General features: G+C 34.3%; 1 protein-coding gene across 3 annotated transcripts in view; it reads left to right on the top strand.

The window, feature by feature from the left end:
• The window catches only part of Trpm (transient receptor potential cation channel, subfamily M), a 240,780-nt gene that overhangs the window by 4,180 nt on the left and 222,949 nt on the right, over window positions 1–13,651 (top strand). For all 3 annotated transcript variants that reach the window (XM_070108438.1, XM_070108439.1, XM_070108437.1), the window contains exon 2: window positions 1,065–2,253. The gene's annotated coding sequence lies outside the window, so the exon portion shown is untranslated. The remainder of the gene's footprint in view (window positions 1–1,064; window positions 2,254–13,651) is intronic.

The raw sequence follows: 13,651 nt of genomic DNA, 5'->3' as shown, positions 1-13,651 counted from the left end.
AAAACAGTTGATTTTCTGTTCTGTGAGTTATTATCAACAGAGATGTTTGCTAATTGAATTCATTTATCGAGTAAAGTGTAACAAAAAACACAACCGTTGTGACCTCTCATCGAAGCTGCAAGAAAACTTTTGATTTAGAGTAAAATTTTTTAAGGGTGTGAAAAAATTTTTTTTTTTAATTGATTGCTGTTTTTGTTGATCGAGTTCGAGCCGAAGCTTCTTGCGCTCTTCACTAATTCTAGGAAATTCATCTAAAATCAAATGGACAAAAAAAAAGTTTGTTTATTAAGAGGTTTTTCGGGAAAAAACCAACAGTCCTCCTCCTTCAATCAGCCACTAGTTTTTCATGTTTTCAAAAAGCTCTTAAAATTGAAATCTACCGAGCGGCTTTCGAGCTGGTGGTTACCTCTTCAAAAAACATAGTTTTGAAAAAAAATGCATTTGAAGTTTTACACTCTAGTTCCAGAGCGCTCGAGAACTCTATGCTAATTCTTAATTGATTCTTAAAGTCAACGACCTTACAGTCGCTACTTTTGAAGCAGTAAACTGCGAAATCAATAAAATAAATATTTGCTTGCTTTGTTGAGTATCTAGTCTGTATGCCTAACCTCGGAGATCGCGTAGAGTATAATTTTGGGAACAAAGTAAGAGAGGTTAAGTTCTTCAAAGTTTCTGTAAGTTGCCTTATAGTATGACTAAAATTATTATGATAAATAATAAAACATACTAATTAAAAAAAAGTTTCAATAATCCTAACCTAATTTAAAAATATATAAATATGACTATTATGTTAAATTTACGAAAATCTGTTTGTTTGTATGTATTCTCTGTAAGAAAATCGCCAAATTAAAAATAAAATTGCAGTGCAACATTTAAAAAATATTTCCCATTATATAATATATGACACAATCAAAAATTTAAAAGCTCGTTTCAAGAAGCCACCTCAATGGTAAAATATCTACGCAAACAAAATATCTTGCTGTGCATACACATAACTCATGTCGTCAGTAAATAATAAAAAACAAAAATAATTAAATTAAAATTTTTCTTCTTCAATTTTATAGTACAAATCACTTATTCAATATCCATATGAGCACAACAACAACAACCAAAAAAACGTTTATATTTGTATGAGTGTCTTGGCAGCAGTTACTTTATAGAATTTCCATTACCCAGCGAAAAGAAACAGTAAATAATACACATAAGAAGTAAGCAAGAAATAAAAATGAAATGTAAAATTGTGTGAGCTACCGAACTGACCTTAATCAAAAGCAAATAAAATCAACAGTTACAATAAAAGCAAATATAAAACGCGAAAAGATGCCGCAAGCAGCATTTCAATGAATGGAAAATAATAAAACCTAATTTAATTACAATAAAAGAGAAAAATAAAATCAAAGAGACAAAGTAAATAGAATTTAAGGATAAACAATAAAAATTTGTTAAAACTTGTGTGCAATAGATACTACAAACATACATACATACATACAAAAAAATGAAATAAAATAAGAAAATACAGTGAGTGTTTCTGTGCATTTTTGTGTGAAATCTTGCTCTACTACTTATACATTTGCCTGTGTGTTAATCTAACCGTTAAAGCGCTCGCAATCTCGCTGCTCCTCGAACGTGTCGTCCGTCAGCATGTTACGGAATTTTATTTGATTTGCAATTGAATTACAATTGAACACAAAGAACTCGTAAAGATATTGAAAAATAGCAATAACAACAACAACAACTGCAAAATAATATATACACAAACAGAAGATAGACAAATCAACAACAAAAAAAGTCTTTTCAAAAGCCAACGAATTAAATAAGAAATTCCGTTAAATTACTTTCAATTTTGATTACATCAACGCAGCGGTGTACACACACACAGACACACACAAACAAGCGCGCAAACGCTCACATCACAGCAAAAGCGTATCCAGCCCAAACCACCCACTCGCGCGGCCAAGCAGCAGGCGAACGTGTGTGCCATTGACGTGCCTACAAGCGAGCACATAGCCCAAGAGGCAAGCAGACGGACAGACAGACAGACAGACAAGTGCTACAAACCCATACATACCGCTACACACACACACACACACACACACACGTGTATATACGAGCACCTTGAACCTCAGCCGTAACTTTTTGCTCTTGTTGTTGTTGCCGTCGTCTAATCATCGTCGCACTTTGTCATAGCTTCTGATTGTTGAAGACAACGCAAAAACACTCGAAGGCACTTGAGTGCTTTGGAACTTTTAATTGGTGAGTGAGCTTATTTTTATTAAAAAAAAAATTCAGAGTTGTTTTTTTCTTTTTTCTACTCGTTCAAAATAGAATAAGTCGAAATGTCATTAATAGACACTAAGGAATGTGTGTAGGTCTATTCCAATGAATGTGAACAAGCGCTGAGGCGCATGATTGAATGGGTTATTGGTCGGCATTTGTTTTTTGCGTGGGAAAATCATAACGGCAAGCACGAAGTGTGACGTATGTAGAGAAATGCGAATGCGCATGTGTATGTATGTGTGCAAATTTTATGTCCCCATAAATATTGATGATTTAGGCGCCATTTCTATATCTAATCTAAAACGCATTACGGTAAATTCAATAACATTTTAATATCATTCACTAATTGAAATTCAATTGAAAAAGTTTTGAAACAATTTTATCAATAAAAAATTTCAATATCAGAACTTCAATTTGCCACATTTTTATTTTCATGTTTTTCATATGAAACTATGCTTTCGCTGGAGTTTCGAAATTGATATGCATGGAAAATGGATTAGCCTTTTGCTGGTGTTGCTAAAATTTAAATTGAATTTCCGTCATAAATTACGTGGCCTACATTCAGGCGGCATAACCGAACTGACTAACTATGTCTCATATTTTTACGAGGATATTGTGTGTAGAGCTCGTCTTACAGAGCACGTTAGATACAGTGGCGCTCAAAATAAATTGAAATTCAAAAAACAACGGGTTTGAGTGGCATATTTTGGCTTATAAGTGAGTTTTTTCGAATTTGGTGGTGTTAATAGTGTTCAACAATTGATATTAAATTTTTTTTTTACTTCGTGGCAACTACTCTGACTAAATTTGGTTCACGCAGTGACGCACCAAAATCCAAGTATAACAATTTTTAAGCCAGACCGGTCAGCAAATAACGGTTTTTAGTGCCATAATTTAGACGACAAGCGAGTTTTCAGAATTTTGGCATACTTAGTAGCGTGCAAAATTAAAATATATTTTTTTCTTAACCCAGTGCTAATCAGTCTGGGTCATAGATTCCATCAGATTATTTATTTTTTGGTGTTAATTAAAAGTTGATAAAGCTGTTAGTTTTCATATTCTATCAATAAAAGTACTAAAAAAAAGTTTAAAATTTGTTTCTATACATATAAGGTGCTTATTTCAAATTTATAATATTTACGGGCTTAGTTTCCGAATTTGCCTTACAAATAGGATTTTCAATCTTATTCGCAGTAGCTCTCGAAACTCTTGGCATAAATTGTTTTTAACCCGCTTTTAAAGTGACAATCACGCGTGAAAGTGAAATTTTTGAAAACTTTTATACGCCCACGAAGTTTGTAACATCCAAAAGGAAAACTCGGATACTCGCGTGAAGAGCTGAGTCGATTTAGACATGTTCGTCTGAATAATCGCAAACTAATCCCTTAGTTTTCGAGATATCGATCTGAAAATTTGCACTCGTCCTTTTCTCACCAAGAAGCTGCTATTAGTTGAAAGGTTTCTGCGCACGAAATGAAAAAATACTGTTTTTGGTAAGAAATATATTTTTTTATTCAATATAATCTCCCTTAACTTTATTATATTTATTCCAATGATCCTCAAATAATTTACTTTCCGAAAGATTTAGCCGTCTACGGTATGAACAGTTGTTTATAAATTTCCTTTGCTTTTAAACCTTTCAAAACAGAGAATCTAATCACTGCGCGATATTAAATGTTTTTCATATTAAAAAAATACTCTGACACGTCAACTTCAAATGGCTTGTAAGCAAAGAATTAATTGACAGACAGAATGACTTGTAACTTCGCATGTGTTCTCATAGATGTACCAACTTGAGAAAACACATTTTTTCTCTCTATTTCTATATCTATTTCTTGGTGAGCGCACAAACTTTTCAACCAACCTGTATAACACAAGTTTTCGACATTTTTCTCTTTGTTTACTTAAGTGTATCCATATTCTTTCAAAACAAAACTGAAATTAAAAATAAAACTATTATTTTGTTTCATGTTTTCTCATTTTCATAGTGTAAAATGGAAATAAAGATTTAAAAATTAAAGAAATCTTACACGACCATTTATAGTTTCATAAACTGTGGACACAAAAATATTTAAAATCGATCTTATATCTTGGGCAACAAAACCACTTTAGACCAGTGTTGTTATCCAAGGCTTCGCTACAATTTTCGAACAAATTGCTTAGATCGGACTACTATAGCATATAGCTGCCATACAAAGTCACCGATCAAAATCGGGATATAGATCTTTGTATACCCTTTTATGCTATAAAAAATGCATCTGTAATTAATACCGTTCTAACGTTTTACTTGGTTTTCGAAAAATTCAATGAGTTTTCAAAAAGAAAATTTTAACTTGTCCCTTTGAGATGTCAGTGAGCCCTTGTACAGCTAGTATAAAAGTTCTTTCAAGTCTAAAAATACGACTTAAAACCCATAAATATATATAATATATTAATATAAAGAATTATGCCAAATATTTAATAAAAAATACTCACTAAATATCCCCAAAGCATTAACACACTAAATCCTTAACATTAATATTAGTAATAACTTCCAACTAAATACTAACCCTCTAAAAACAAATTTATCAAAATGTTGAATATGTACGACCATAACTGTTTAAAAATAGTTTCCAACAACATCGTGTCGAGTGACCCCAACCTAACTCTAACGTGTGAAAGGCAATAGCTTAGCTGATATGCTCAAAGTGCCAAAAATGCTTCCTTGCATCGTTATTAGCACACTTCCTTAACTGTCAACAGCTATGTTCTGCGCGGGTAAGCTGCTCCTTTCACACACAAAAATCCGCAAATAGTTCAACGGCACGACAACAACAACTGTTTACTAAAAGGTTGTAAAGTCCATTCTATTAATTAACATTAATAACATTGACAAATATGCGCCTCAAACGCTCACACAAACACCCGCTCAGAGCGAGTACTATAGCCGCTAGGGGTCTCACTCCCACATACCTGCCAAACTATTTGTGATTATGTAGAAGTTTGTGGGGGAGATATTCATTCAACTTATGGTTCACCGCTTCACGCAGCGTGACCTTCCAACACACACGCACACACACATACTTTGAAACATACATGCATCGTTAGAGCGCTTCGTAAGCGTATGTTTAGCTCTCATTCGATGGCTTGTCCTTTTACGTCGTCTCACTTCGAACGTAGCGGCTCGTTTGCTTGACTGCCTGTTTGGCATCTTGCGGCTACTTACAAGGTTATAAAAGCTGCCGAAATTATGATAACTTCATTAAAAGTTAAGCAAAGTTAAGCAACGCATAAAAACATGAGACGCTGGCAGATGGCAGACGGAGTGAATTTCGACTTTGTTGTGTTTTTGTTGCTGTGTGTGTGTTGTGTTGGCTTGTGTAGTGGTTCGAAAAGTGATTTCAAAATGTGAGGAGCTGAGGAATTTCCATTCCCAATCAGGTTTTTCGAGAAAGGGTAACTTTCCAATGATAAATGTTTAATAAGTACTACATATTTGAGGATTTTATGACTAATTACACTATAAGGTAAAAACTACTTGTCTTTGTCCAAACTAATTTTTTGCTTCGAAAAACAGAGTCTTAAGTTACAAAGTAATTTCTCAATTTTTTCGAAGCTCGAAATTGTGATTATTTCAAACATCGTTACTAGTTATACCATAGTATGTAAATTACTAAAAAAAAGGAAAAATATGGACATAATCTATGTCTTATTTCAATATTGTACAACATTTTTACGTCACTCTTATATGGGAGAAGCTAGAGGTTAAAGTTGGCTCTTCGAAAAAAAGAAGATTTTTTTTCATATAAAACAAAAATACTGGCTTTATATTTGGTTCAATAACTATATACAATATTAATAATTTTAGCCAATAATCTGTGGTACTTCGCCGATACAATAACTGCTTAATATAGCAAGTTTATAACTTTTCAGTCAAGAATATAATGTGCGAAGAAGGTTAAAAACGATCACTTCAATACTAGAAACAGGAAAATCGTAAACTTCGATTCCACTCTTCACAAATATAAAATATTCCATACAAGGTCGGTTTGCTTGTATCATAGTTATGAATATACTTAGTGACCGATCTGAACGATTTCGCAGATTGTACCGCCACCTTTGACAATAACTCTTACCAAATTTCGGGACGATATCTTGTTAAATAAAAAAGTTTTCCATACAAGGATATGCTTTTGATTGTTTAGTTTGTATGACAGCTATATGTTATAGTGGTCGGATATCGACGGTTCAAACAAATAAGCAGCTTCTTGGAGAGGTAAAGAAGTGTACAAAACTTTGAACCGACATCTCAAAAACACAGAGAGACAGACAGATATGTAGATCGTGGCTAAATCAACTCAGTTCGTCATGCTGATCATTTATACCTATGTATGTATATCAATATATGTATGTATATCTAGGTATATATGTATTTCGTAGGATCTCCGACGTTTCCTTCGGGATGCTGCCAACTTTAAGGAAACTTAATACACCCTGTTTATTGTATGAAGAGTAGCTAAAAGAAATCATTATGGAAAAAGATAAAGAAACCTTTTAGCGCCAAAATAAGTCAGATGGTTGTTCGTTCTTCAAGTTCAGAAAAGTGCATCGCGCATAGAATATTTCAGCTGAACGCAAATACAGTACAAAGTTACATAATATTTTTAAGAAAGTTTTTACCATGTTTTTCATTTAATTTTGTTCGAAATATTGTAAAGATAAATTGACTTGATTGCAAATATATTTAAAATTACTCCAATCTCTTTAAAAAAGATAAAAAAAAATTTTGTTTTGTAAGCGAGTGGCAAAGAAACGCTAAATTCAAAAAAAATTTCCGTTTTAGATATTTAACACCACTGGTAACATATAAACTGTCAAATATGTGTTCTATTACCTTTGCCTGTTAGTGTATTGGGGAATTTTGATTGCCGTTACTTGAAAAATTGCATTTCACATTTGAAGTCGCTTATTTTTTAACTAACCTTCTTGAACTCGAGAAATCTAGTTGAGTTCGTGTTGTTGCTTCATAATCAATATCTTATTTTAGCGAGTGTTCTTTTGTGGCAAGTGAACTGGGCTAATATACACAAAACGGAGAAATGTCTCACAAAATGCTTCCTATTGAATCGTACTTTTTCAGTTACCGACTCTTCGATCCACCTGATGTTTTCCAATGAGGTATAAACGAAATTTTTCCTTGCTGTTTGGGATTTGCTTTCTTTGTCAATATTTGTTACGGCCCCTTGTTGTTCTTGATTGCTCGGCATATTGCTTGTGTGCTCGTATAACTCCCGTTGCCTGCCAATTGCATCAGCAAATACAGGGATATTTAGCTGTAAACTCTTAACTTCATATAAACTTTTATATCCAACAACTTTTGTGTGTGTATATGTATATATTTATAAACTATATATATATACATATGTATAGATTGTATGCTCATAAAAGTAAATTACGTGCTGGATGTTTATGTGTGAAAATTCATAATACAAATTCAATTAGGTAATAATTTCCTGACGGCTGGCAGGCTTTCAGATCTCTCACTCTTTCTCTCCTTCTCTGCGTGAGCGCGTGTGTGTTTGTGTAAATAATTATCTTAATTTACACAATTGCGGTGGCAACGCTGGAGCACAGCTCGGCTTTTGTGTTTGCTCCTGCAATATTTAAACTGTGCAATCTGTTGGAAATAATATAAACATAACGGTGTGTAGTAAATTAAATTACTCTGAATTTGCGGTAACTAATAAATAATGAGTTTAGTAGCAATTCACTCGGAGTGATTTCAAAGCGTTTACAAATTTCTGGTTAAGTGTTATTGTATTTCCTTTGATTCTATCTTAGCTCGCTGAGGTTTTAGCAGAAAGCTAGAAGGCTAAAAGATATACAGCTTTGAGCCTTGAGAATTGGATGACAAGGGAATGTGCTTTCGTGTATAAAGTTGTAAATAATTCTGTGTGGAAACTCGCTGCCGCACACGTGTGCTGGTTATAGACTCCTGCCATCCATCTATTTTTGTTATGCAAGCGTAAAGATAAATTTTAAAACAGTTACTTAAGTTATATCTTTATAATGTGCAGATAATTGGAACTAAACATACAAACGAATTAATTAAAAGGGCGGACCCAATAGAATATAAGTATTTGTTTTTTGATCATTTTCTTATTTATTTTGAGCACATTTTTCTTTTCCAATTTTATTTGTAATTCTTATCATCCTGTGCCCAATTTACCTTTCCTCACGTAGTCGATTATACTTTGTAAATCCCAGAAAACTGTTGCGACCACCTTAATGGCCAATAGAACAAGCTTCGCCTTCTTCGGAGCAGGTTCAGCGGGTGAAATACTGTTTCGACTGTTCCTTGGCTTCCTGTGTATACTGGGAATCCCACTTTCGTCGACGACTACGAAATGACGCGGATACTCCTTCCGATTGTGCTTCAATAGCACCAAACACAACTGTGATGTGAAAAAGTGATTTATTTTTGTTCGGTAAAATTTTCTGAAAGTTAAACATAACTTAATATAGTGATTTTCTTGAACTGTAAATGCTTTTATCTAAATTTTTAAACATATACAATTTAAATTCCAAGTAAATTTGGCTTTGACAACTTTCATTCGATACAAAAATAGAGTTACTACTGTAATTAGGGTTTGATTTAAACACTTTAACTAAATTATGCTTCATTCGAAAACTTTTGTTCACACAAATACATGCTGGTCTAACCTTTTGTACTTGTCAACTGTCATATGTCAAGAAAGTTAACAATGAAAAAAATAAAATAAAAAAGCTTTTGCAAACCGAAGAGCCATTTTTTTTCGAATCAGTTTTATATATAAGTATATGATGTTTTATTCGTTTTTCAACCTTGTTCCCATCACTTAAAGAGATTCCAAACAAATTTAAATTGATGAGGCGACATATGTACACGAATCTCCTACGAGCGCTTCCAGTGTACTGCTGACAGAAGTGAACTGGAATCGAGCTGCTCTTATGAGCCATCAACTGCGATTCAAATACTTGCATTTCATTTATCAGGTGTTTTTCATGCGCTGACATTTTTCTGCCACATCAATGTGTAACATTACTGCATGAATTCACATACATACATATACCTCCACACACACTCACACAGACGGGAGCAAACAGTAGAAGCGTATAAATGAAATAAAACTACACAGTTATATCCTGTATTAAATGACTTCTGCATACTTTTTCTAATTTTTATTCAACTTTGCACTGAACTTTCAAATTGAATTTCTTCAACTGATTACCCTCATCAACGCTATCGATTGCATATCCGACCAGGCAGCTTGCTGACGAGAGCATAATGTGAGTAAGAGATATGGAGGAGCTTACCGCGCCTCGTTGCCGCTGTCGCCCCTTATCAGTGTGATGAAATGGATGCTGCGTTGTAGTAGTATCAAAAGGTTCCTGCTTGTTCGTGTATGTGGCCTTTGTCATGTCACTCGCTCGTGATCATCACCTATTCCTTGCATTCGTTATGTGTTCGAGCACTTGGCAGCTTCTCCTCGTTATTGACAATCATGAATGAAGGAAAGCTGTTGCCGAACCGAAGTGCGCAAGTAATCGAATCCAGCTATCGTCTGCTGCTTCCAAGCAACTACATGCATGCGAGTGCATGTATGTGAGGATGTGTGCGTGCAGTCAAGCGAAATATTATTTTTTGTGTTTGCTGCAAAAGGCTAGCTCTCGGTTTTTCAGCTGGCTTCACAGTTTTTCAGAGCTTTTTCCACTCACTCACTATTCCACTCCATAACTACAATGCGTCGCATATTACTTTCACCCAATTGACTTTGCGAAAGTATCGATAAAAGTGAAGTTGTCGCTGTGATTTGCTTGGCATCCAATTTTTCGCCCTTTTTACCGCCTCTCATCGTTGTCGCTGTGATTTGGCACATTTCACATTTACTAAAAGCACATTTATCTTTGTGAATGTGTGGCTCGGTTATACCTATATATAACCTGCAGGAAAATTACGCTCTATAACTTGTGCATAAAGTCTAAGACGTTCATCGAAGATCGACTGATAGAGTAATGATGCGTATTTAGTTTTGCTCTGCTTTGTGGGCTTAAATTACGCGCTTCACCTGATCATAGATACTTTTTAGTTGTTGAAGTAGAATAATATACATATATCCAGAAAAGTTTTGGTAAACGCTGCTGAAATTAAGGTTCATGGTTGGCTGAAAATTTACTGGTTCGTTCAGGCTACGCTCACAGTGTGGAAACAGACACAAAGAGCCTCAGAACTTTAGACTTTGTACGTTATTGAGGATTAAGATTATTTTTTAACGAGAAATGTTTCATTTAAGAGATTCGAACCTTTACAAGGCGTCTCCCTTGGCTACTTGGTTCTAATATACCTCGACATTTTATAATTAAGAAGTTTCGATCCTGTGGCTTTATTTCTTTGAGTATATGCAATGAGAGTAACTTTATAAATTATGAATAATTTAACTTTTGGTGGTCCAACCATCTCTTTACTATATCCTGAACATATATTAACAATTAAGTTTGCCACGATGTTGGTAACATTCAAATGGAAACGTGAAACTCAAGCACCAGGCAAAGCTCCTCCCGTATTCAGGGTTCCTCTGTAGGCAGGGTAATATTTGAAACAAGTAAAATTAGTTTGATATCATAAAAACAGTTAACATTGTATAGAAATTAACAATCTACGTAACAATAATGTTTCGATAGGGTTCCCAGCTATAAAAAACATATAAGCATACATGTATAGTATATTAATAAAATAACTTAAATATAAATATCATCAACTTACAATTGGCAAACAAAATCTGTGCTATATAAATCTAGGCATAGTAAAAATAGTGTTTCCCCCTAAATGTTCGTTTAAAATAATTTTTAAGCAGCGTAAAATATGATAACTTGTCTTATAAAAGAAAAGCATGAACAAAATTAAGTAATATGTCGAAACAGTATTGCCACATATGCAGTAATTGGAAATATAAAATACCTCAGCATGAAAATTTGATAAATGTATACTTATATTATAAAAAAAAACGATTAATATTTAGTTTGAAAACTATAAAAAATCCGTAATTTGTAATTTTAAAGCTAAGCAATTAGTTTGTGTGCTACTTTTTCCTACAGGTTATGGAGGCAACGATGTGTGTCTAGCACTGTATGCTAAAACTATTTTGCTGCAGCAAAGCCAATATGTCCTTTGAGCCGCTACGTGGGCATTCATTCATTCAGTGTCTACCACCGCGCTTATATGAACAGTTATGTACATTTATATAGACATACATATATATTCTGACCTTTTTTTACAACCTTCACCACTACTTTCACCTCGCATAAACCATTTTTGGTATTTATAGATTTTCATAGACTCTCATTGGTGTGTGTATGCTTGTGTGCTGTACAGGTGTGTGAGTAGAACTTTCGCAATTCATATCCTTATGCCCTTTTCATGCACTACCCACTTAAAATAAATAGATTTCGCCTGAATTTGTCAGCCATCTACTCAAACGCGTTATATACTATTGAACACAGGTGCATGGAGAAAAAAATTACAACTGTAGATGCATGTACATACATGTATAACATTTCAAATAGCCTGCATTTGTCTTGAATGCTCATCAAGCCCAAACTTGCCGTTTCATGTGTCACGCAAGCATCGTTGTCATCAGTAAAGTAATCAGTTACTACATCAGCACAGCCTCGATTTCATCAACGCATATTCTCGGTTGCAAAGACTTGCCGCACATATGCAATCATTTAGACTTTTTTAATTTTCGCTCTCAATTTTCATTTTGTAATTTGACATTGACGTTCCAAGCGAAATTTTCGCTTTCACTCTGTATTTATACTCTAAACAGGGTTACTAAATTTGTCACGAAGTGTGTAACACCCAGTTGCAAACGTCTGAGACCCAATAAAACATATATAATGGGTGTTTTTATATATAGGTATAGAACTTTAAGCGGGCATTACTGTTCCAGATGGTGATCGATTTAACAGCTGTCAAGTGGTTTATTCTCAGTTTGGTTTGGCAATTCATAATGAACAACGCATTTGGGGTGAAGTTAATCCTCAAGTGTATGTCGAAACACAGTTACATCCAGAAAAACTGACTGTTTGGTGTGCTTTATGGGCTGGTGGAATCATTGGTCCATACTTCTTCAAAAACCAGATGGCCAGAACGTTACAGTCAATGGTGATCAGTATAGAGCCATGTGACCGCCTCATTTCACGTTTTGGACCTGTGAACTGGCCTCCAAGATCTTGTGATTTAACACTGCTAGCCTACTTTCTCTGGGGTTGTGTAAAGTCAGTGCTCTATGCGCATAAACCACAAACGCTTAACCATTTGGAAGACAACATTCGTCGTGTTATTGCCGATATACGGCCACAAATGTTGGAAAAAGTCATCGAAAATTGGACGTCCAGATTGGACTACATCCAGGCCAGCCGTGGCGGTCATTTGCCAGAAATCATATTTAAAATGTAATGCCATAAGATTTTTTTTTCGGATAATTAAAATTCATGTCAATCGAATAATCCATCGTTGTTTTATTGCAATTTAAAGTTCTATGCCTCTAAAAAAATCACCCGATATAAATGATCAGCTTGATGAGCTGAGTTGATTTAGCCATTAGACGCGAACGAGTTTACCAGTTTTTGAGATTTCGTTCTAAAATTTGTACTTTTCTCCCCAAGAAGTTGCTACTGTAACATATAGCTGCCATGCAAACTGAACAATCAAAATTAAGTTCTTGTATGAAAAACTTTTTCATTTCAAAATATATCTTCTCGAAATTCGGCATGGATTATTGTCCAAGACAACGACACCGCTACAATATTCGAAGAAATTTTCCAGATCAGACTTCTATATGATATAGCTGCCATACAAATGAAACGATCAAAATCAAGTTTTTGTATGGAAACTTCTTTATTTGTGATCGGTATTTTAGCTTCGGTGCAACCGAAGTTAACGTTTCTTCTTGTTTTAATTCACCTCCGATCATTTCTTAATCGCCACACATTTTGCCTGCCATTTACTGCACTAGTTGCCGGACAATTTTTACCTGCCGTTCATACGATAAAATAATTGCAATTTATGGTATTTTGTTGTTGTTGCCTTTCCAACTCAATAATTTAAAATTTATTGTTCTTTCTTACTTGTCGCAATTTATTTATTCCACGTTTTCCACGTCTCATAAATTATTTTCACGCTTTTTATTCGCTCCGCCGCGGCGCCGTTTCTTATGAAATATTATACAAACGCAATCAACCGTTATGAGCTTTGAAAAATATTTTACTCTTATTAAAAATTGCTTATCCTCATGTTGCTTTGTACTACAACTTCAACTGATATATATTTTGTTGTTTTTGTTTTGGAAGTTGA

The sequence above is a fragment of the Bactrocera oleae genome, chromosome 4 (genome assembly GCF_042242935.1).
Source record: "Bactrocera oleae isolate idBacOlea1 chromosome 4, idBacOlea1, whole genome shotgun sequence".
NCBI classification, from domain to species: Eukaryota; Metazoa; Arthropoda; class Insecta; order Diptera; family Tephritidae; genus Bactrocera; species Bactrocera oleae.
The sequence above is the reverse complement of the archived record's forward strand: the minus strand, read 5'-3'. Positions and strand labels throughout refer to the sequence as shown.